We start from the raw sequence: 24986 nt of genomic DNA on the forward strand, positions 1-24986 counted from the left end.
GTCTGATGAGCAATGGTCAATTGTAAAAATAACTTACTAATATAAATTAGAACAAATATCACCATGTCCTTGGCTTCAGATCACAACTCATTGATGTATTCTAACAATGCACAATTGTAACACTGAAAAAGTTGTATACTGCAGTTAAATTGGCCAACATCCCATCGACTCTGCTTGGCCAACCCATACGATGGTCACTGTTACATGGCTGTATTAGGCCCGGTTCACATCTGTGTTTGGGTTTCCATTCAGTGAGTCCACTTGGGAACCCCCCAAACGAAAATCTATCCGCATATAAAAACAGTTAGCTAAGGAAACCCCTGGACCCCATAGACTATAATGGGGTCCATGTGGTTCTGCTTGGTTTCCACATATGTTTGCAGGACTTTTCTTTCCGCCTATTTCATGGAGATAGGGGACAGAATGGCCCAAACGCAGATGAGAACTGGGCCTTAGGGGTATATCTGCTTATCTCCTGTGGTTCCCAGACCATAGAAAGTTCCTTCATTCTTTGTCTATCTATAGCCTATTGCTCAAGGTAATCACCACTAAGATGGATAAAGAAAATGGGTAAAACTCTGCAAAACTTTTCATTATTTATAATGGCAAAAATAGTTAACTTTTCATTGTCTACAAATTTAAACATGGTTACATTCATGGGAAAACCCCTTTAACTGTATTTTAGTGAAATTGGCCATAGTGTATTTGTGTCTAAGGTTGGAAAATTAGATTCTGAGCTTTGTTAGTTACAATCTCTGCTGGGCGCTGTGTGCTGAAGCTACAGTATATTGTATAGACAACAGGGAATACGTTAGAACGGTATGATCCTTTGAGACTACCCAGGTTCATTAGAAATCGAGAAATTCTGAGTACTGTGACTATAATATGGGTACTATAATGAGCCTATATCATGGCTATGGGAGCAGCTTATTATATAGCTCTGTGAATAAATAGTGGAAGTTTATTAAAGGGGAACCCAATAATGATGTATTGACAAACTCTGTTTATCTCTATGGGCCTGATAACAAGAAGATGTACAGCTGTCTTAGATAGTCCCATAAGGATGAATGGCATGACAGTCATCATATGTACTTACATTCAATTGGTGGCAGACTGGACCTCCATTCTCATACTTGGTGGTGGTGGTGTCATCATTCAGACCCCAAACCATCAGACAATTGTAATCTATCCTGTAGGAAAAACCCTTTAAAGGGATCCTGCCATAACATTTTGGGATGCTAAACCATTCAGAGGACCAATTTGGACCTAGGTTTAGTGTTCCATATCACCCTGTTATAACGCAATCTGCAGCTTTATACTCTGCTATCAGCTATATTCCCTGTTCCTGCGCAGTAAACCAGAGCAGTACACCCTGGCTTCAGTGTGCATGCACCGGACCCCTGTCACTAACGCAGTGAAGCAAGGGTGCACAGGTTTGAAGAACAGCACAAAAGTCAGGAGCCAGTGGCGTAACTACCGGGGTAGCAGCAGTACTCTTTTTTTTCCCTTTCTTAATAGGCTGTTACCAGCTGGATTTACTTACCGGTCCTGGTAGGGGCCGGGATCGGTAAGTGATGCCCCGGGCCCCACAAACACTATTATTAAACTTGGGGGTCTTTTCAGACCCTCGAATGTAATGATTGGAGGCCCAGGAGAGGTAAGAGAACATAAAAAACACCTCTCCAGGCTCAAGACAGGCTTCCGGCCTACTTCTGTGACGTCCCTGACGTCACATGACCGGGGCCTGAGTCCCGGGTTATGTGACATCCTGGACGTCATTGAAGATGACCAACACCAACGAGGAGTGCAATGGAGCCAGGGATAGGTAAGTAATAGTGGTTTTTTATGTTGATATTCCTTCTCGGTCTCTACACTCTAATTCTGACTGCAGGGGCCACGATAGGGCATAATACTGTGTGTAGGGGCCATTATGGGGCATAATAGAGAGCACAGGAATGTGGGGGGGTAGTCGGTTGGGGTCTTGGGTGGGCCGTCGGTCAGGGGGGGCCCCTATATCAAATGTTTTCCATGGGGCCCCACTATTCCTAGTTACGCCACTGGCAAGAGCATTAGAGATGACTCAGGCAGCCTTCACATGGAGTTTAAGCTCCGCTCATTCTGAACGTAAACGCGTTCAGAGTGAGCGGCATAAAAAACAGATCCCATTGACTTAAATGGATACGCGCATATCACATTGAAAGCAATGATTTCAATGGGGAGCGCGCGTATGCTGGCCCCCATTGAAGTCAATGGGATCTGTTTTTACGCCGCTCACTCTGAACGAGTTTACGTTACTATAAATGCTTATTTATTTTTTAATGCAGTCATGGACCGCTTTACAATAGAGCTATGTGGGACACTACACCCCCCCGTTCCATAAGGTTTAATGTCTCAAATCACCCAGAGAGGTTCCCTCTAAGGAGTCTTTTTGGTGCATATTTTTTAATTCTCTATAACCGGTGACAAAGATTTGTTAACAAAAAGACAAGGATTACATTTCCCGATCCGCGAGAATATTATGTATAAATACATAATTATTACTATTGTTTACAGGAATACAATTAGACACGCATCAGTACTAAGATAATAATTCAAGAAACAGATGGGATATTACAGCGGAAATTAACAGCTGGCAAATTCATATAATTATCTGAATAAAAGTTTAGATTCCAAAAGTATTGGACCAAAAAGTAAGTTGATTACAAATGTACTTTATAATACAGTATATTTCAAGTGTGTGTGTGTGGGGGGTCCTTACATTTAGGGAGCAAAGAGCAGTGAGTAACATCCTAATGTGATATTCTGGAAAGCTTATTGTGGAATATACAGGTCAATGCCACACTACAGCATATGGATCAATCGAAGAGCCGAACTTTAGGTTAAATCATGATAGATGAATGGTGAGGTGATGTCAGCAATAGCTCTTGACTAGAGATGAGCAAACAGTAAAATGTTCGAGGTTCGATATTCGTTTCAAATAGCCCCTCAATATTCGACTCCTCGAATCGAATATCGAACCCTATTATAGTCTATGGGGGGAAAATGCTCGTTTCAGGGGTAGGAAACGTTCGATCAAATTATACTTACCAAGTCCATGAGTGAGGGTCGGTCTGGATCCTCTGAGAAGTCTTCTTCGTGCAGCGTCCCCGCGGCATCTTTCGGCTCTGAATTCACTCTGCCAGGCACCGGGCCTGTGCAGAGCCGACTTTGCATGTCCGCACTACAAGCGGGCAGGCGCAGTCAGCTCTGCCCAGGCCCGATGCCTGGCAGAGTGAATGAAAAGCCGGAAGACGCCGCGGGGAAGCTGCACGGAGAAGACTTCTAAAGGTAGGAGAAGAACCAGCGTTGATTGGCCGACTGTATAGCATTCGGCCAATCAATGCTGGTTCTGCATCAAACTTTTCCATTCGAATAGCGAGTGGTACTCGATCGAGTATGAGTATTTCGAATACTGTAGTATTCGATCGAATACCTACTCAACCTATCAAATACTACTTGCTCATCTCTACTCTTGACCTATTGTAATGGATTCATAGTCTCTATTCTCAGAATGACCACAAAATATTTGCTTTCATTTAACACACTCTAATAATATTAATGCAAAGTAAATTGCGGGATTCAGATTCAGCCAAATATAGCCAAACCCTCCATCGAGTCCAGGAGTCTTACCTGGTCTTGTGGAGTCTGAGAAATCAACCCTGTTTTTGAAAGCCTCTTGGAAAGTTGGCAAATATAGGTTTGAGGGTGATGGTTTTAGGCAGGGATGTAACTACTTTGGTAGCAGCGGTAGCGACTGCCGCAAGGCCTGGGACATTAGGAGGCCCGATGGGCCCCTGATGTGTGTTTTTTTTTTTTTTTTTTAAATAGGCCATAACCTGCTGGAGTAGCCCCAACAGGTAACAGGTCTTATTTACTTACCTGCTCCTTCTCATGGCCACCTGTGCTTCCTCTTCTTTTCAAACCCCCGAGTATATTGATCGGAGGGCTAGGGAAGGTGAGAGAGCATACAAAACAGTGTTACTTACCTATCCTGCATTCCGGAAGGCTACAGGCCTATTCGGTGACATTCCAGACATCACATGGGCCAGGCCAGTGTCATTATGCGTATGGAAGCCCCGGCACACCTGACGTCTGGGCCTTTATTGAGGATGTCCAACATCAGTGGGGAATGCACCGGAGCTCAGGAGAGCTAAGTAATGGTGTTTTTTTATGTTTGTATCCTCCCTTGGGTCACCAATGATTATACTCTTGGGTCTTTTGTTGGAGGGGGAAGGGTGTCATGTCAAATGTTCGCCTCGGGGCCAAGCCATTCCTAGTTATGCTGCCGGTTCCAGGGTAGATAATAAGTTTTATGCAGAGAGGATCAGAAAGTCAGAAAGGAGGAATATTAATATAAGTGGAGGAATAATAAAGGCTTCTAGTTCTTATCAATGCGCCCCCTTCAGGAACAAAAGTAGGAAGTCTCTTCATCTAGATTCTACTTCTACACTAGATATTAGGTAAAAATGTTCAGACTTTTACCATCCTTCAAGAGAATTACTTCCATCCTCGGGATATGATATAGTGTCGTGTAGGCAGTGAACTGCAATAGCCGCTTCTCAATTGAAAGAGCTACAGTATGTTCTAGAAATAACACTCAGACAGGTGGTTCAGTAGACGACAGTCCTCCGAAGTGATAGGTCAGTGGATGTAAGTGGTTTATGCTATGTTGCACCCGACAGGGCTCTACATTCTGTCTGTAATGATATTCATTACTGAAATTGTACTATTGCATTATCAGACTATACAAGAATAAAAATTCCTGTGGCATAGATGGTTAGCAATGACTGATGTATTACACCGGTGACTGGGCGGATGGATTTGATGATGATGTTGTTCCTGTGTGTATGCGGTGCAGGCAGCGAGCGCGGTATCTGTCCTGTCACTGCAGTACACAGTCTGATACAGACATTCATCCTCTATAGCGAGACATTATCAGCTCTGTGCATCCCCGGCTGTGCAGTCACTGAGAGAGCAATATTTTACCTTGAAAGACGTGGACAGATATCCACTCAGAGCCGAGTACAGGCCACATACTCCATCATAAGCCACTCTCTACGCAAGGAATAAATTGATTAAAGTAAATAATTTGTCTTGTCAGGATGCTTTATTATTTTGTTCTGGTCCCATAAATAGCACATTTTTCCCCGCTTTTCCTCCTCCTTCTCTCTGAATTCTTCCTCTAACGCTTTGCATCTGTAAAAACTCTAATTAAAGAACAGTAATAACACAACCATATATCCAAGATACATGTAAATTTTACTAGTGACTTGTAGTTAAAAAGGTAAAAGGGATTCTCTTATGTTAAATATATATATACATTGTGGAGACGTAGCTCGGTAGCGGCAAAGGTGCGGACCCAAATAGTCAAAGACAGAGACACGAAATATGCAGCAAACTAGTTTATTTAGAAAAAAAACCCAAGTAGATAAATAAATCTTGACTTCAGGCACAAAATGCAAAATAAAATACAGCCTTAACTTCAGGCGAAAACAAAATCCTGCTCGTCCGAGTGACTAAACAGAATTAATAACCTAACTATATGCGTGGCTTACTACCAGACACACGAACAAAACAAGGGAAATATTGTCTCACCGGACTCAGGGTTACAGGACAGACCCAGCAGCCTCCTCTCACCCTCTAGATCTGCACTGGAGTGCAGGATCTGCAGAATTTTTCCGGTCCAGGAATGAGCCAAGGAGCTTTCACTTTGCAAATGTCCACTGCTTATTTTTAAGGGAACTTTGCAATAAAAAAGAAATTCAATTGTTCAGGCAATGAGCCCATACAGGAGGGCTTGGACACAGTATGACACCTTCAGCATGAAGGAGGAGGAAAGGAGCAATGATGACAGCGCTTCTCAGGTCAAAGCAGAATAATTTTATTGGGAATGAACAGTGACCTGTTCGTTCCCAATAAAATTATTCTGCTTTGACCTGAGAAGGGCTGTCATCATTGCTCCTTTCCTCCTCCATTGTGTTCCCGGATGTTCTTTGGATAACCGGTGTAGGCAAGACGTGCTGCTCCCTCCACCTGTCTACATGTGCTATACTTGATACGTGGTTGTGGATGTATTTTCACAACCACGACAGGTGAGAGGCCATCTGGCCAAAAGATACATATTTTTTTGGACATCTCTAATTGAGAATTACTACACTATAAGCTTTGCTCGGTGTCTCCTGTGTTTTCTTTGAGTTACCTTCAGCATGAAGCCATATAGCCACCAAGCACTGCCATACCTACTGCTAGACTCTATATCAGGGGTCCTCAAACTGCGGCCTGCGGGCCACATGCGGCCCGCCAAGCACTTCTGTCTGGCCCCGCCGACAACGCCGGCAGGCGTGCATTTATAATGAAGCTCCTGGGGAGCTCGGGCCAGGCCATGGAGCGCACTTCACTTTACCTATTGGAGGGCACCGCTCCCGATGTCTGTGCGACCTGCTCTGCCTCCGGCCCACTGTTTAAAAAGTTTGAGGACCCCTGCTCTATATCTATGGGCACAGTATACGCCACTAGGTGCAAAGTTCTTTGGGGAGAATACCTCTGTACATACAAAGTTGAAAAGAGCATGGCACAATATATTTGTAGATTATGATATGAAATCTCTATACCGCCTTACTGTATGAAATCAGACATGATAAAGGTACAAGATGACTCATGTACCTCTATGCAGACGCGTTACGATTGTGGTCACAGGGAATACGACTGCAACTGCTGGAGATGGCCTGAGCCCCATACAACTATGATAGCAGTTTGGGAAAGCCTGGGTCCCCCGACCACTATACATACTAGCCCAGGGGAGGTGACTTAAAATAATAAATAGTAATACTCACCTCTCCTGGGCTCAGCGTCCTCTCTGGTGCTCTTCTGTCTCATGGCTGAGGACTGTGATTAGGCCATGGCAAGTTTGCACCCGGGCCCACAAGACACTTGTAATGCCTCTGCCTCTATGGGAATGTTATTACAATATGGAGCCACAATAGAGCTGTGTGCATGAGCCATTAGCCACAACTTGGAAAAAAATAAGTCAGGTTCATAGAATACGTTAGTAAACAACTGAAAGTATAAACGGCGTTGGACGAAGCTTTATCAGTTAATATTGTCTTTCCTTGAGTTTCTCTCATTTCTCCCAGCTTTTTTCTATAAGTATTGGCCTTTTCTCTGTTTCTGCCATATTACGGCCCCCACCCCTAGATTTTACCTGTATTTACCTTGGCTCCCTCCTTCGTGGCGGTCTGTTTTGCCTCTCTCTGTTTGCTAATAAACAACACTGATGAAGATCCACACCAGCCGGGCGCTCGCCGCTCGCAAATGCCGCCGATTAGCTTTATGTCATGCTTTCAAATCCCATCTGAGTTGGAGATTTTTGGACACCGCTTTTTCGGCTGCATCACCTGCTGCTTTTCTGAACTACTTCTGTCATAGAAGAAGCCAGCCTCAAATTTTTTATTTGCTTCTGCTGAAGCGGCTGATAAAGATAGCTGAATCCATTATCATGTAATATCTTGTTATGGTTTACACGTTTTCCGTGTGCTATGTTGCCGTTGCCTTGTCCCATTTTTGTCAGGTTCACACAGGGCAGTTCTTTGATTTGGTTATTGATTATTTTAGCTAAAGCTCTTAGTTTAGACTATACAATAAAAGGAAAGTACAAGGCCTTGTCCATGTGGAAGAGCTGTGCATGGTGCCCGTATTGAGACGCGTAGGGGAAGATTTACCACAAAGGGAATTTTTAAAGACAATTTTACTGAATACTGCAATATTTATCAAATGCCATTTTTTTTACAATTTTTTTATGATTTTATTTTTCATTTTCCATGTCACTCTATATATCTTTTAGTGGCCCCTGCACACAGTATTATACCTCATAGTGGCCCCTGCACACAGTATTATAGCCCATAGTGGCCCCTGCACACACTATTATGTCCCTTAGTGGCCCCTGCTCACAGTATTATGCCCCATAGTGGCCCCTGCACACAGTACTATCCCCCATAGTGGCCGCTGCACACAGTATTATCCCCCATAGTGGCCCCTGCACACAGTATTATAGCCCATAGTGGACACCCATAAAAAATTATTATACTATGGGGTCTTTTCAGACCCCAGCATATAATAGTTGGAGACCCGGGGGAATAAAAACATAAAAAATTACTGTTTGTTATCTGTCCCCGGCTCGTACGCTGTTTTCTCCGCTGCCATCCTTGTTCTATGACGTCGGACGTCACATGACCCGGGAAGCAGGCCGGGTTCATGTGACGTCAGAGATGTCAGACAAGAAGGAAGGACTCCAGGCAGGATTGTGGAGAGGTAAGTAACTGTGTTTATTATGTTCCCTTACCTCTCCCGGTCCGCCGATCACTATACTCGGGGGTCTGCAAAGACCCTCAAATATAATGATAGCCTTGGTAGCGGCTGTCACCGGGCCCCTAATGTCCTGGGCCCTGTGGCAGCTGCCTCCGCTGCTATGGCGGTAGTTACGCTCCTGGTTTACAGATAATACACACATTGCCACAACCTAACCCATCCCCTTTGTTGTGACTGATGGTTGTTATGGTCTCCTGGTTGGATTTGATATCCAGGAGTGTACAGGTGGTAGAACAGACCACCAACTCTGACAGTCTACAATTTCATTATTTTTGCATAGCCCAGCTCTGTTTACCACTCCAACTACTTCCTAAATGTCTGAAGGCCATGGTCAGACAGAAGCTGCAAAGCTCTTCTAATTCACGACAAAGTGTAGTGATTGAATTCCTATGAAAGTATATTTACAACACACCATTCATCTATTTAATTATACCAATAATTATATAATTTATTAAAAAATAATCATTTAATTTGAAGTCTGATTTGGTATTTCTTTTTCCAACTCTGACTCTACCCAAAACTGAGCTAACTCTGACTCGGACATGACAGCTTTGGTTATAGCAGTCATACAGTTGAGAGGGGGAAGGGTTGTGGAATCGCTTACTGCTCTTCAGTAGAGATGAGCGAACAGTAAAATGTTCAAGATTCAATATTCGTTTCGAGTAGCCCCTCAATATTCGACTACTCGAATTGAATATCGAACCCTATTATAGTCTATGGGGGGAAAATGCTCGTTTCAGGGGTAGGCAACATTCGATCAAATTATACTTACCAAGTCCACGAGTGAGGGTCGGGCTGGATCCTACGAGCAGTCTTCTCCGTGCAGCGTCCCCGCGGCATCTTCCGGCTCTGAATTCACTCTGCCAGGCATTGGGCCTGGGCAGAGCCAACTGCGCATGCCCGCACTACAGGAAGACGCCATGGGGAAACTGCATGGAGAAGACTTCTAAAGGTAGGAGAAGAACCAGCGTTGATTGGCTGACTGTATAGCATTCGGCCAGTCAATACTGGTTCTGCATCAAACTTTTCCATTCGAATAGCGAGTGGTACTCGATCGAGTACGAATATTTTGAATACCGTAGTATTTGATCGAATATCTACTCGATCGAGTACTACTCACTCATCTCTACTCTTCAGCTTTATGGGCACTTGTAAAAAGGGTGCACGATGGATTAAAGCTTCGCTTTGTCAGTTGCACAACTCCCACCTCAAAAAGTGCCCCACGTTGCGGAAACACATTTTTTTGTTGCCCATTTTGTTCCTTTTTTTTTGAGCCAAAGCCAAGAATGGCCATAAGTGGAAAGGGAAATATATAGGAAGTTCTTATATTTCTACCTTTTGCTCCACTTCTTGCTTTGGTACAAAAAACCGTAACGAAATCTGCAACAAAAAAAGCTGCATTTCCGCAACGTGGTGCTTTAGACCTAGTTTGCTCTATCAGCAACATTTGACCCTGCCACATTACAGATTCCTCTCAAATAGCACCAAAATCCCAGGGGTATCTTGTAACTAAATGCTCCCAATTCTGCACGTCTTAGAAAGAAAACTACTGGGTTAATATGTTTTGTTTAGTGTAGCAAATGAAGCTGTAGATGTTTTCAGATGCTTTATCCTCCTTGGTGCATTTCCAGGGAATTGAAAGAAAAAACATCCTTGAAAACGAATTTGTTACATTATCACCAGTGTCAAAACATACTTCTCCTCCGTTCTGAACTGCATTGCAATTAAACGTGTGCTCCTATCAGGTGAAGAAAGATAGCCTGCAGTGGGAGGAGCTTCCGAAACGCCGTGTTATTTATAATGGAATGAGTGCATGCAACGTGAATCATGAAGGTAGATTTGCAAACAACAGGCAGGAAAGGTTATCTATTATCCGATGCCAGGTTGAACAAAATTGGAAAGAAGAAAAACATTGAATGGAGCAGGATATTAATTTTGATTATTTTAATTTTGTGCTAATCTCATTTATGACCTTGTAAACAACAGCCATGAAATCACTTCTATGCTATTTACACTCCAAACATTGTGTTTTCCGCTCGAGGATTAGGCAAGCTTTTAGAGAGGGATAGATCTGTACATGCCTATGGTGACATACAAAGACAAGAAATTGGCTCCCAGCCCTTCTAGGATAAGCAAATATTTCACTAAAGGAATTTAATGGTTGGCTGTAACAGAGCCAGTAACAGTCATATAAAAGATGGTTATTTCTCATTACCATTAGAGATGAGCGAGTAGTGAAATATTTTATATTCAATATTCGTTTCAAGTAGCCCCTCAATATTCAACTATTCAACCGAATATTGAATCCCATTATAGTCTATGGGGTAAAAATGCTTGTTTCAGGGGACACCCAAATTCGACGAAGTCACCAAGTCCACAATGACAACCCAAGAAATGATGCCAACACCTCTGGAATGCAACTGGGACAGCAGGGGAAGCATGCCTGGGTGCATCTAACATGCCCAAGTCCCAGGAGTACCCCACTATCACAGCCTATCAACTAGACACTTTCCAAACTCAATAGAACCTCTATGGAAAGTGGAAAAATACTTGGAAACTTTCTTTCCTCTACATTAATATAGACAGAAACACAAATTTAAACCTAAAGAAACATTAGCATGCGCTCATCACCATCCCTGACTTTATAGCTGCGTTAAGCAGGGTGCAGGGTGCAACGCAGACCAGGCCCGAGCACCAGGAACAGGTGTTACAAGGGCTAGTGGATAATGCTTCCAGCTGCTTTCCACCAGCCAGTCAGCCACTACCTCCAGTCTGCCCCTCCTTCCTCCCAACATGCCCAATCTTCCCAGTAGAGTCATCCCACCCTTGCCCCCTCCCAAGAGGTACCAGAATAATTTCTTTGTCCTGATGCCCAGGAAACCAGCTGGTGGCCCAGGCCACGTTCAAGTTACTGAAGATGCAATGCCTACTGGTGAGGGGCAGCCAGCACTGTGCTCATCCACAATCCCTGGTTTGATGGCAATGTTAAGCAGGGTGCAGGGCCGAGCACCAGATACAGATGTTACAAGCGCTAGTGGATAATGCTTCCAGCGGCTTTTCCACCAGCCAGTCAGCCACTACCTCCAGTCTAGTTCATACCCAAGAATCTGCCCCTTCATCCTCCCAACATGCCCAATCTTCCCAGAGGAGTCATTCCACCCTTGCCCCCTCCCAGGTGCTGTTTTTGGGTCCTTTTCCACTCTTTGACTCTGTTCAACCACTTCACAAATCCAAGGAGCTAACAGATGAATTTCTCTGTCCTGATGCCCAAAAACTGGAGCATCCACCATCTCCTGTCGATTTTGTGGTTGTGGACTTGCAACAAGCGTTTCTCAGCCTCAGTGATGGTGACGAGACACAGTTACCATCAGGGCAGGCTGTGGTTATGTGTGGTTTACAGTAAGAGGAGATTGAGCAATTGGAAGAGGAGGTGGTGGACGACGAGGCCACCGACCCAACCTGGACAGGGGTGATGTGTAGTGTGGAAAGCAGTGTAGATCTGGAGGCAAACGCAACACCAAAAAAGGTGTCTAGTGGCAGAGTCATGTCTAGAGGCACAGGACAGCTGCTTCACAGAAGCCAGGCCAGAGCCAGCAAGGCCGAAGATGTTCCCTGTCCTAGCCAGTCAAAAAAAACTCCCCTATCAAGGCCACGTTCCTTGATGGTGTGGAGATTTTTCAACGTATGTGCGGAAGACAAACTGAGTGCAATTTGCACACTGTGCAACACAAAACTGAATAGGGGCTCTGAGAAAAGCAACCTGACAACCTCAACCATGCACCGTCATTTGTAAGGCAAGCACTGGACTCAGTGGGAGAGAACAAACGCAGGACAATCATCGGCCGGAGTTGCCAATACTGACTCTTCTGCTGTTTCCAGTGCTACAGTCCAGACCACTAGCCAGGACACCTCCACATCTGCCTCTGACACTTTGGAAACTTCACCCTCATCCTCCCCTTTTCCTGCCTCTGCTCCTTTTGCCTGCAACATTATGCGCCTATTCCCAGCAAATCTCCATCTCCCAGATGTTTGATCGCAGGCAGAAGTACAGCACAACCCACCCACATGCGGAAGCCTTAAACGTCCACATCTCAAAACTGCTGACCCTGGAGATGTTGGCGATTATGCTAGTGGAGACTCAGGCCTTCTGTGACCTGATGACAGCTGCGGCACCTCGCTATGCTGTCCCTAGTCGTCACTACTTCTCTTGGTGTGCCGTCCGCGCCTTGCGCCAGCACGTGTTCCATAACATCTCTAACCATAGACAGTGGCGTAACTAGGAATGATGGGGTCCCAAGGTGAACATTTGACATGCTCTGAAAAGACCACGCAGAGTATAATGATAGTGTTTGTGGGGGTCGTGGGCCCATGGCCTCACTTACCACAGAAGGGAAAATGCCGGTGCCCGTGATCAGGAGGCAGGATCAAAACATAAATAGGTAACTCGATCAGGTAATGGCCTATTAAAAATAAATACATTTTAAAAATCCACAGCGGTAGTCTGGGCCCCCTAATGTCCTGGGCCCTGTGGCAGCCGTTTCCAGTAGTTACGCCCCTGCCCGTAGAGAAGGGGCAGCTTTCACAGATGCAAAAAGAAACTGTATTTTGACAAGAAACAGAAAACTATTATGTTTATGCTGAACTTTTTTTTTGGCCATAAATACAAGGGCAGCTCTACTCGGCCGGGGATTTTACTATGGGCACCATGTGTTTATCCCCATCCCGACTGGGCGACCTGATGTTTATTTACATCTATCATTGAAGCCCCGCCGTGTTGTTCTCAGTATGTGTCTCTATTAAGCATCACCAGCATGAAATAGAAATGTAACATAAATATGATCAATACAAAGGACCCGTTCCCCAAAGCCTGGATCATCTGTGAGAGATTGATTGAGAAAACAGCCTCAAACAGCATCTACCGTCTCTCACCACAGAGCCAGATGTTGCTCTTCCTCAGACAGCAGTGATGCCGGCATCATCCTCTCATCCCTGCAGGCATAATGGATCCAACAAGAATTCACATTTCTCTCAAGCGTGTCCCATGAAAGAGCTTAGCCTGGCACGTGCATGTGATCTACGGCACCTCTTGAGATGTAACATTCAGAGAACACTTTGAAGAACAGGCGCATGATGAAGTGGCTCCTCCTGTGAGCAGATTGTTTTAAACTACTGTTTAGACTAAATGTACTTTTACATCCCAGGAAATAGTTTAAGTTTTTAGAGCTTTTTTGTTTTTTTCTAAGTTTTACAAGAAATATTTACTGTGCTATGTAAATGATGAACTACTTACACGTATGTAATGTATATTCTGCAATCAACTACTTACCGTAGTGACAAATACTGTGGTCAACACAAATAAAAGGCATAGGTAAAAAATTCAAAAAGTTCCAATACGTAGGGTGTTTTTTTTTTAATTAAAGGGTTTGTCCAGGATCAGAAGGCCATTGATACTGATGACCTATCATCAGTATCAGATCAGATGGTGTCCAACACGCTCACCCCTTCCGACCATCTGTTTTGGCCACCGTTACACTGAGCAGAACAGAAACTGTATACAGTGTATGGAGTTCTGTATAGTGGCGTAAAGATTGCGATCACAGGGGAGTGCAACCGGGACCAGACCTGGCGAGATGGCCAGGGGCCTGGACCACTATGATAGCGGTCGGGGAACGCCTGGTTCCCCAACCGCTATACAAACTGTTATTGGAAAGGGACCCTGGCATATCACCAGGCCCTTTCCAATAGATGGCAGCCCAGGGGAGGTGACTTAAAATAATAATTACATATACTTACCTCTCCTGGGCTCAGTGTCCTCTCTGGTGCTGTTCCGTCATGTGACTGAGGCTTGTGATTAGGTTTCAGCAGTCAGATGGAGCACGGCAGTGTAATGATATCAGAGTGCCTCACGTGACTGCTGAGGCTCAATCACAGGCCTCAGCAGTGACGTCTAAAGAGGGTCGATGATCCTGAAGATAACAGATTTTGATTACTATACTCTGGGGTCTGAAGAGATAACAGCACCGAAGCAGAGGGGTGCTGTTGGGAGCATATAATAATGTGTTTGGGCCACTGTAGAGCATATAATACTGGGTGGGGCCCACTGTGGGAAGCATATAATACTGAGTGAGGACACTGCGATGCACATAATACTGGGTGGCAGCCACTGTGGGGAGCATATAATACTGGGTGTGGAGTCATTGTGGGGAACATATAATACTGAGTGGGGCCACTGTGTGAAGCATATTATACTGTGTGGGGCCACTCTGGGGAGCATATTGTACTGTGGGTGCTGCCATTGTGGAGCATATTATACTATTTAGAGGAGCACTATGGAGCATATAATGATGTATAGGGGCCACTGTGGAGCACCTAATGCTGTGTTGAGGCTACTGTTGAGCATATACTACTATCTAGGGGCTACTGTGGAGCACACTGGGTCTGTACACTGTAGTGATGGCACGTGGAACTGCAGCCCCACTCCAACTTGAATAGAGACAGGGCTACTGTTAGGAGTATTTTGTGTCGTGGGTATTGGTGCACACCTTCTGACTTGCTCGCACGCACTGTTGGTAGGCAGCTTGATTTCCTGGTTCATTAGTCTGTCCTCCCATTTGCACCTGGGAGGAGTGGTCTCTACTCTGTATTTAAACCCATGCCTCCCATGGTTCTGTGCTGAGTGTCGCTTTTACAGAGCTAGGCCTTAGCAGGAGGAGTAGGTGGTTATCTTGGATAGAGGAAGTTCCGTGGTTGGTTTTTGGGAGGTTTTGGGTGAACAAGTTGGTTTGTGTGTTTTCCCTTCTGTGTTCACCAATCCTCCCTCCGTGTATAATTGACTGTGTGAGTGAATTGCCTTATCCTTTGATTTCTACTCAGTTTCCCTGTGTTTGTTTCCTAGTGTATGGTTCCTTCCCATATTGGTTTGGGGAATCCTTTCCTACATGTTTCCTGTGTGCTGCTTGTGTTGTTAGTCAGCGCACACCCTTGTCAGTCCCTGTCAGTAGCAGCTTCACTTGTTCGTTAGGGGTGACCCCCTTTAGTCTCCAGTCCCTAGAGATCTTATAGGGCATTCCTTCTCCCACTTCCCTCTAGGCCTACGGTGTCAGTGAGAGAGGAGCTGTCGGGGTCAGGTTTAGCCTGAGAACAGCCGACCCACACCCGTGAGGCAGGGACCGGGTTAGCTAGTGGGAGTAGTGCAGGGCGAGATTCCCTACTGCAATCCCTTAGCCCCGTTGCAGCTACCTGGACTGACATAACAGTACACTCAGCCGGTAAAAAAAAAAAAAAAAAAAAAAAAAAAGGAAAGGTTCGTTTGCATTATGACGGACCTGAAACAGTTGTACCAGGCGGTGCAGCAGATCTCCACTGAGATGGAGGGGATCAAGCTACGAATGGATGCCATCCAAGCTTCTGGCGTATCTCAAGTACAGCAGTTGGCTCAACACACAGCCTCTCAGGTGGAGGGCATACAGAGGCAGGTGAGTAGCGCCCCTGTGGGTCGGCCTCTGGAGCCAAAAGTCAGCTTACCTGAACCCTTCTGAGGTAAGAGGTCAGATTTTTTCCGATTTCAAAAGGACTGTCTTTTGTATTTCCGGCTACGGCCGTTTTCCTCCGGTTCTGAGGTACAGAGAGTTGGGATTATTATTACTTTATTGAGAGATGATCCCCTCATCTGGGCACATTCGTTACCAGCCGACTCAGCTTGCTTACTAACTGTAGAGGCGTTTTTCTCCACAATGGGGTTACTGTATGACGACCCAGACAGGGTACGCACGGCTGAGTATAACCTACGACGTGTGGTGCAAGGGGATCACGCTATAGAGAAATATTGCACAGAGTTTCGTAGGTGGGCAGCAGAAGTACACTGGAATGACCCCGCTCTACTTAGTCAGTTTGAGACAGGGCTCTCGGACCAGGTTAAAGATCATCTAGTTTCTCACCCTGTTCCTGGAGATCTAGATGAGGCCATGCAGCTGGCAATTAGAGTTGGACGGCGCCTCCGGGAGCGTGGAGACAAGAGTCCTGGGGGGGTTAGCCCTCCTCAATTCTCTGTTTTTGGAGAGGACCCGGGGGACCAACCCATGCAGATTGGGGCCACTGTGCGAAGTGCTAGACCCAAGAGTGAAGGGTCCCGCACAGTACGCTGTTTTGTGTGTGGAGGAATGGGACATTTAGCAAGGGTGTGCCCCTCCAGAGAATGGTTCGCCAAGGAGGGTAATAACCCCAGGTCTATTGAGAGTAAGGGGAGAAAACCTACTAAGGAGGGAGGTGTGCATATTTCCTGTACTCAGACTGCCGGGTTGACCCTTGATGGATGGGTAAATGGGCAGAAGTGCCGGATTTTGGTTGATTGTGGTTCGGCAGTCAACCTTATTGACTCAGAGTTTTGCGAGCAACTAAGGGTGAGTCCTTTGGTCTTGAAGTCTCAGATACCGGTGTGGGCTATTGATAAGACCCCTCTACAGCAATCTGTCATCTCCAAACAGGTGGAGGGTCTGGAGTTTATTGTGGGTGGCCACAGGGAAGAGATTGACTTGTTCTTGTTGTCTAAATTACCAGCACAAGTAGTGTTGGGGTGGCCCTGGCTGAAGCAGCATAACCCTATTATCAACTGGGAGACCGAGACAGTAGTTTCTTGGGGGCATGGGTGTAATGGTCGATGTCTGCCCATATCCGTGATGTCTTTGTCTATAGACAATTTGCCTCAAGAAATGTGTGAGTTCAGGGAGGTCTTTGAGGAAAGGGCAGCCAAGACATTACCACCACATCGCACCTATGATTGCTCGATTAAATTTATACCTAATGCAGTGTTACCCAAGACAAGGTTGTACAATCTCACTATTCCGGAGAGGGAGGCGCTCAAAGAGTATATTGAGGGGAGTCTAGAGGTGGGGCATATTCGCCCATCTAAGTCCCCAGTAGCAGTGGGGTTTTTCTTTGTAAAGAAGAAAGATGGAGGGTTGCGCCCTTGTTTGGATTTTAGGGAGATTAATAAAATCACGGTGCGGAATCCCTATCCCATCCCGTTGATCTCGGATCTTTTCAGCCAGATTACGGGAGCTCGCTGGTTTAGTAAAATAGATTTACGTGGGGCGTATAACTTGCTGAGAATCAAGAAGGGGGATGAGTGGAAAACAGCGTTTAACACACCCCTAGGACACTTTGAGAATCTGGTGATGCCTTTCGGTCTAACCAATGCGCCCGCGTTTTTTCAGAATTTTATTAATGATGTACTAAGTGCCGTCATAGGGAGGGGGGTTGTGGTCTATCTGGACGATATACTCATTTACACCCCGGATTTGGAGACTCATTGGGAGAGAGTGAGAGAGGTTTTAAATCTCCTGAGGGTTAACCAATTAAGTGCTAAGCTGGAGAAATGTGTGTTCGCGGTCAATAAATTATGTTTCCTTGGCTATATCCTATCGGACAAGGGGTTCGAGATGGATCCTGAGAAGGTCAGGGCAGTCTTGGAGTGGCCGCGACCTGAGAACCTAAAGGCGGTCCAACGGTTCTTGGGGTTCTCCAACTATTATCGCCAGTTTATTAAGGGATTTTCTGAGGTTGTGAAACCCATCTCGGACTTGACTAAGAAGGGGGCTGACTGTGCTAAGTGGTCGCCAGAGGCGCTAGCCGCGTTTGAAGAATTGAAGAAGCGATTCTCCTCCGCTCCCATTTTGAGACAGCCGGATGAGAGGTTGGCCTTCCGAGTGGAGGTGGATGCCTCCTCGGTGGGGGTGGGTGCAGTACTTTCTCAGGAGTTCGAGGAGGGTACGCATCCCTGTGCCTTCTTTTCTAAGAAATTCTCTGCCTCTGAACGGAATTATGACATCGGAGATAGAGAACTACTGGCAATAAAACTAGCGTTCGAACATTGGCGTCATTTCCTGGAGGGGGCCAGAAGGCCAGTCCAGGTATTTACCGATCACAAGAATTTGGTTTATCTTGGGTCGGCGAAGAGATTAAATGCACGGCAGGCCAGATGGGCTCTATTTTTTGCGCGGTTCCATTTTACCGTGACTTATGTGCCGGGTTCAAAGAATGTTAAGGCTGATGCTTTATCCCGGTATATGTCGACTGAGGAGGAACGAGAGGCGCCGGCCACTATTCTTGGGGATGGAGTGGTGGTAGCAGTATTGGGCACGAAATTGGAGAGAGCCTTGATCGAAGCGCAACACGCTGCACCTTCCAAGATACCTAGAAACAAGCTGTTTGTCCCAACTACTCTCCGACAAAGTCTACTGAGGGAGTGTCACGAGTCGGTTCTTGCTGGTCACCCGGGGGTTTCAGAGACCATGAGATTGGTGTCTAGGAATTTTTGGTGGCCAGGGTGGAGTAAGGATGTTTTGCAGTTTGTTCAAAATTGTTCGGTCTGTGCAAGAGCCAAGGCGTCGCATACCCGTCCCCACGGTCTTCTACATCCGTTAGAACCTCCTAAGGCACCTTGGACTCATCTGTCTATGGATTTCATCACGGGCCTTCCAGTGTCTAAGGGTTTCACGGTCATTTGGGTAGTCGTTGACCGCTTCACGAAAATGTGCCATTTGATCCCGTTTTCCAGGCTGCCATGTGCCAAGACACTATCAGGGTCATTTATTAAAGAAATTGTAAGGTTGCATGGTCTTCCTGAGGAGATTGTTTCGGACAGGGGTCCGCAATTTGTGGCTAAATTCTGGCGGGCTTTTTGCAGCAGGTTGGGAGTTACACTGTCGTTTTCCTCCGGGTTTCACCCGGAGTCTAACGGGCAAACAGAGAGGAAGAATCAGGATGTGGAACAGTTTTTGAGGTGTTTTGTTCGAGAGAATCAGAATAATTGGGCTGACTTTCTTCCCCTGGCAGAATTTTCCTTAAACAACCATGATTCCAACGCCACAGGTACCACACCTTTTTTTTGCTCCGGTGGTAGACATCCTGTTTTCGGAGTATTTTCTTCCATTTCGTCCCCAGTTCCGGAGGAGGAGCTATTTTCTAAAAAGCTGCAAGGGGTATGGTCCCGTATCCGAGAGAATCTGGTGCGGGCGTCGCACCAGGCTAAGGTCCAGGCGGATAAGAAGAGAGGGGAGTTGCAGTTCTTCCCTGGTGAGATGGTTTGGTTGTCCACCAAGAATATCAGGTTGAAGGTTCCTAGCAAGAAGCTGAGTCCCAGGTTTGTGGGTCCTTTTAAGATCATCAAGATGGTAAATGAAGTGGCGGCGCAGCTGCAACTACCTAAAAGGTGGAAGATAAACCGGGTGTTTCATGTCTCCTTGTTAAAGAAGGCCAAGAAGGGAACGTCTCCAGTTAAAGTTCCACCAGTTTCTGAGTCCGGGGAGTATGAGATATCCCGAGTTCTGGATAGCAAATATGTTCGGGGGAAGCTACGGTATCTGGTGGCATGGAAGGGATACGGTCCTGAAGATAATTCTTGGGTGCTGGAGTCGGATATGTCAGCCCCCAGACTCGTGGAGAAATTCCACAAGGAGTTCCCGAAGAAGGATGCTCCTAGAGAATCCGGAGTCTTCTCCTTGAGGGGAGGATCCTGTTAGGAGTATTTTGTGTCGTGGGTATTGGTGCACACCTTCTGACTTGCTCGCACGCACTGTTGGTAGGCAGCTTGATTTCCTGGTTCATTAGTCTGTCCTCCCATTTGCACCTGGGAGGAGTGGTCTCTACTCTGTATTTAAACCCATGCCTCCCATGGTTCTGTGCTGAGTGTCGCTTTTACAGAGCTAGGCCTTAGCAGGAGGAGTAGGTGGTTATCTTGGATAGAGGAAGTTCCGTGGTTGGTTTTTGGGAGGTTTTGGGTGAACAAGTTGGTTTGTGTGTTTTCCCTTCTGTGTTCACCAATCCTCCCTCCGTGTATAATTGACTGTGTGAGTGAATTGCCTTATCCTTTGATTTCTACTCAGTTTCCCTGTGTTTGTTTCCTAGTGTACGGTTCCTTCCCATATTGGTTTGGGGAATCCTTTCCTACATGTTTCCTGTGTGCTGCTTGTGTTGTTAGTCAGCGCACACCCTTGTCAGTCCCTGTCAGTAGCAGCTTCACTTGTTCGTTAGGGGTGACCCCCTTTAGTCTCCAGTCCCTAGAGATCTTATAGGGCATTCCTTCTCCCACTTCCCTCTAGGCCTACGGTATCAGTGAGAGAGGAGCTGTCGGGGTCAGGCTTAGCCTGAGTACAGCCGACCCACACCCGTGAGGCAGGGACCGGGTTAGCTAGTGGGAGTAGTGCAGGGCGAGATTCCCTACTGCAATCCCTTAGCCCCGTTGCAGCTACCTGGACTGACATAACAGTACACTCAGCCGGTAAAAAAAAAAAAAAAAAAAAAAAAAAAGGAAAGGTTCGTTTGCATTATGACGGACCTGAAACAGTTGTACCAGGCGGTGCAGCAGATCTCCACTGAGATGGAGGGGATCAAGCTACGAATGGATGCCATCCAAGCTTCTGGCGTATCTCAAGTACAGCAGTTGGCTCAACACACAGCCTCTCAGGTGGAGGGCATACAGAGGCAGGTGAGTAGCGCCCCTGTGGGTCGGCCTCTGGAGCCAAAAGTCAGCTTACCTGAACCCTTCTGAGGTAAGAGGTCAGATTTTTTCCGATTTCAAAAGGACTGTCTTTTGTATTTCCGGCTACGGCCGTTTTCCTCCGGTTCTGAGGTACAGAGAGTTGGGATTATTATTACTTTATTGAGAGATGATCCCCTCATCTGGGCACATTCGTTACCAGCCGACTCAGCTTGCTTACTAACTGTAGAGGCGTTTTTCTCCACAATGGGGTTACTGTATGACGACCCAGACAGGGTACGCACGGCTGAGTATAACCTACGACGTGTGGTGCAAGGGGATCACGCTATAGAGAAATATTGCACAGAGTTTCGTAGGTGGGCAGCAGAAGTACACTGGAATGACCCCGCTCTACTTAGTCAGTTTGAGACAGGGCTCTCGGACCAGGTTAAAGATCATCTAGTTTCTCACCCTGTTCCTGGAGATCTAGATGAGGCCATGCAGCTGGCAATTAGAGTTGGACGGCGCCTCCGGGAGCGTGGAGACAAGAGTCCTGGGGGGGTTAGCCCTCCTCAATTCTCTGTTTTTGGAGAGGACCCGGGGGACCAACCCATGCAGATTGGGGCCACTGTGCGAAGTGCTAGACCCAAGAGTGAAGGGTCCCGCACAGTACGCTGTTTTGTGTGTGGAGGAATGGGACATTTAGCAAGGGTGTGCCCCTCCAGAGAATGGTTCGCCAAGGAGGGTAATAACCCCAGGTCTATTGAGAGTAAGGGGAGAAAACCTACTAAGGAGGGAGGTGTGCATATTTCCTGTACTCAGACTGCCGGGTTGACCCTTGATGGATGGGTAAATGGGCAGAAGTGCCGGATTTTGGTTGATTGTGTGAGTGAATTGCCTTATCCTTTGATTTCTACTCAGTTTCCCTGTGTTTGTTTCCTAGTGTACGGTTCCTTCCCATATTGGTTTGGGGAATCCTTTCCTACATGTTTCCTGTGTGCTGCTTGTGTTGTTAGTCAGCGCACACCCTTGTCAGTCCCTGTCAGTAGCAGCTTCACTTGTTCGTTAGGGGTGACCCCCTTTAGTCTCCAGTCCCTAGAGATCTTATAGGGCATTCCTTCTCCCACTTCCCTCTAGGCCTACGGTATCAGTGAGAGAGGAGCTGTCGGGGTCAGGCTTAGCCTGAGTACAGCCGACCCACACCCGTGAGGCAGGGACCGGGTTAGCTAGTGGGAGTAGTGCAGGGCGAGATTCCCTACTGCAATCCCTTAGCCCCGTTGCAGCTACCTGGACTGACATAACAGCTACTTCCAGTCATATAGCTGCCACAACAGATGATAGGGAAGAGGCCCCTAACCGATGTGATACTGATGACCTATCCTGTAGTTAGGTCATCAGTATCAATTACCTTCAGATCTTGGATAACCTCTTTAACTACTTCTTTTTTGTATCCATATTTAAATAAGGTCCCAGAAGCTATCTAACATAATTAAAGAACTCCATTATTAAAAAAAATGTCCCCCCCCCATGTAAAAATGAGACTATTTACACTGTTTCACTGACAGCTTTATAGGGATGTTAAATGATTCCTTGCGGAGCACTGAACTCCTCTCTTCTCCTCTGATGCACACAATCGGGTGCATTTACTTATACTGTCTAAATTTTAGATATCCCTATCCAAAATATTATACTTTTATTGTGAATAGGGAATTTCAAAAGTTGAAATTTTTGGCACATAGACATATTTGCTTCCAAATATGTTACTTCTTCCTGTTTGGATAACTGTTGCCACTTTTCTTAAAAGTGGGTGGGATGATGCACCATAACAAATATAACATTATTAGAGATGAGCGAACATTGTTTGGATCAGCCGATCTGAACAGCACGCTCCCATAGAAATGAATGGAAGCACCTGTGACGCTGACTTTGCCGGCGGCCGGCCGGCGTCACAGGTGCTTCCATTCATTTCTATGGGAGCGTGCTGTTCGGATCGGCTGATCCGAACAGTGTTCGCTCATCTGTAAACATTATCAGTGCGGTAAAATAAATTTAGAAAATAAGGCCCAAGAGTGGACCCATGTTCTCACGTACTTTTATGGCATATCTTATCATACCTTTCATCTTGGTTTTTGTAACTTCAGAACAATGGGTTTACGATGAAATGTATTCACTCAAATAGCTTCTTAATCATTTTAGATCCTAAAAACTTGAGAAATGATGGATGCTTTCTTGTGTCATTGCCTTATTTTTGACAACACCCATCATTTACACATTTGCATGTCTAAGCAGAGCACAAGCAAAATCAATCTCCTTCTTGCGCACTTAGTAGATACATTGCAAATTTGATAACAAAACTTTAAACTGTGATTGATAAAAAATTAAACAGAAACGGAGGAGTAAAATGTGTGCGCGGCAACACCTTATAATGAACTGACAGCGAAATCTACATTTACAAGCCGAAACGCTACAAAATGTCATCGTAGTCTCATCACCATTCATGTATTATTCCAAAAGCAAAGATACTTCGTAACCCAAAGTTGCCATCTGTACCAGAATTCATAATTGAATTGCGGCATCATTAGGTTGTGTTTACACGTGGCAGATTCTTTGCAAAAATTTGTTAGTGAAAATACTATTCCGTACATCTGAATAAGGATGTTTTTGCAGAATGTGCATATAGTTCTCAAAGCCCCATTCAGACGCAACAAATCTGCTGAGTGTATATATGTATTTAGCCAGACTCAACTAAACATTCAAGATCTCTATCGGCGCTATTAGTCAAGGTTCACACATAACATACTTATAACAAAATCCACATTGAAACTACTGTTCAAGGCAGTTCAATGGAGTTGTAACAAGCATCAAATATAGGCAGTGAATTATGCCACCAGTACAACTGCAAGGAATGACCCATTCAATGCTCATATAGTATGAAATTGTCAAAAAAATTATCAACCGTTGATTATTCAGAGAGAGAGAGAGAGAGAGAGAGAGATGGAACCTCACTATATCTCCATGTATTTAACTTATGTGTTGTCCAATGCGGGTCTTGAGTAGGCCTCAGCTCCAGGTGTGGGTCCTTGGCTCATTACTGGGCCATATTATGCACTCCAATTCAGATTCGAGGAGTGAGAGGAGGCATCTGGGTCTGTCCTGTTACTCTAAGTCTGTTGAGACTGTGTTGTGCTTGTTAGTTTGTTCATGTGGCTGGTAGTAAGCCACATGTATAGTTAGTTTATTATTTCTGTTTAGTTAGTGCTCAGACAAGCAGGATTTAGTTTTTTTATTGTTTTGCCTGAAATTAAGGCTGTATTTTGATTTGCTCATTTGTGCCTGAAGTCAAGGTTTATTTATTTTCCTATTTTTTTTCTAAATGAACCTGTTTCCTGCATATTTTGTTTCCCTGTCTTTGACTGGTTGGGTCCGCACCACTGCTGCTACTGAGCTACCTTCCCCACTATATATTTATTGCAAACCAAATATAGTAATAAGTAGATATAAAAATCTGAATTGACTAAAAGTTCTCTTGTTTTAGGAACCTTCCAAACAAATTTCAGTTTCACAACTAGCCAAGGAGAATAGAAACATTCTGGATTAAACTGAAGACATATAGTACATATTTTTAAGGTTTCTAGCCACTTTGCCAGAACATTACTTTGTACTAGACATGTTCTCTAAGTCTCATCTTCTTAAGGTGTGATCCTGTGCTACACAGATACCTTGTGTTCTCCAACTGCTTCTGCCACATTGTTGTCATGGACCATCGGGACATCTATAACAAATACCCTTGCATCAACCTATGCTATTTATTTATGTAGTTCATTCAATTTTCTTATATTTTCAGGCAGTCTATGACAATATCATGTGGCAGGACAATAGATTAATTTTGGGAAAAACATCATAAATGTCTCTTTCACTGTAAGGGAATTGCTAGGACAGCAATTCCACAGTAGCTGCTGGTGGACTCTGGGGGGAGGGACACAAGCGACATTGAGCCCTAAGCTGAAACCTTCCACTGTCCCTTCCTGTTTGCTGGTCCTATCCTAAGTAATAGGCTGCAACTGGGTGATGGGCCCTTCCTATATACTTGAAAACACAGAATGCAGAC

General features: G+C 45.4%; 1 protein-coding gene across 1 annotated transcript in view; it reads left to right on the top strand.

Moving 5' to 3' along the window:
• Window positions 1-24986, top strand: part of ERBB4 (erb-b2 receptor tyrosine kinase 4) — a 703330-nt gene that overhangs the window by 372420 nt on the left and 305924 nt on the right. The gene's annotated exons all lie outside the window — the stretch shown is intronic.

This window comes from Leptodactylus fuscus, chromosome 8, assembly GCF_031893055.1.
Source record: "Leptodactylus fuscus isolate aLepFus1 chromosome 8, aLepFus1.hap2, whole genome shotgun sequence".
Taxonomy (NCBI): Eukaryota; Metazoa; Chordata; class Amphibia; order Anura; family Leptodactylidae; genus Leptodactylus; species Leptodactylus fuscus.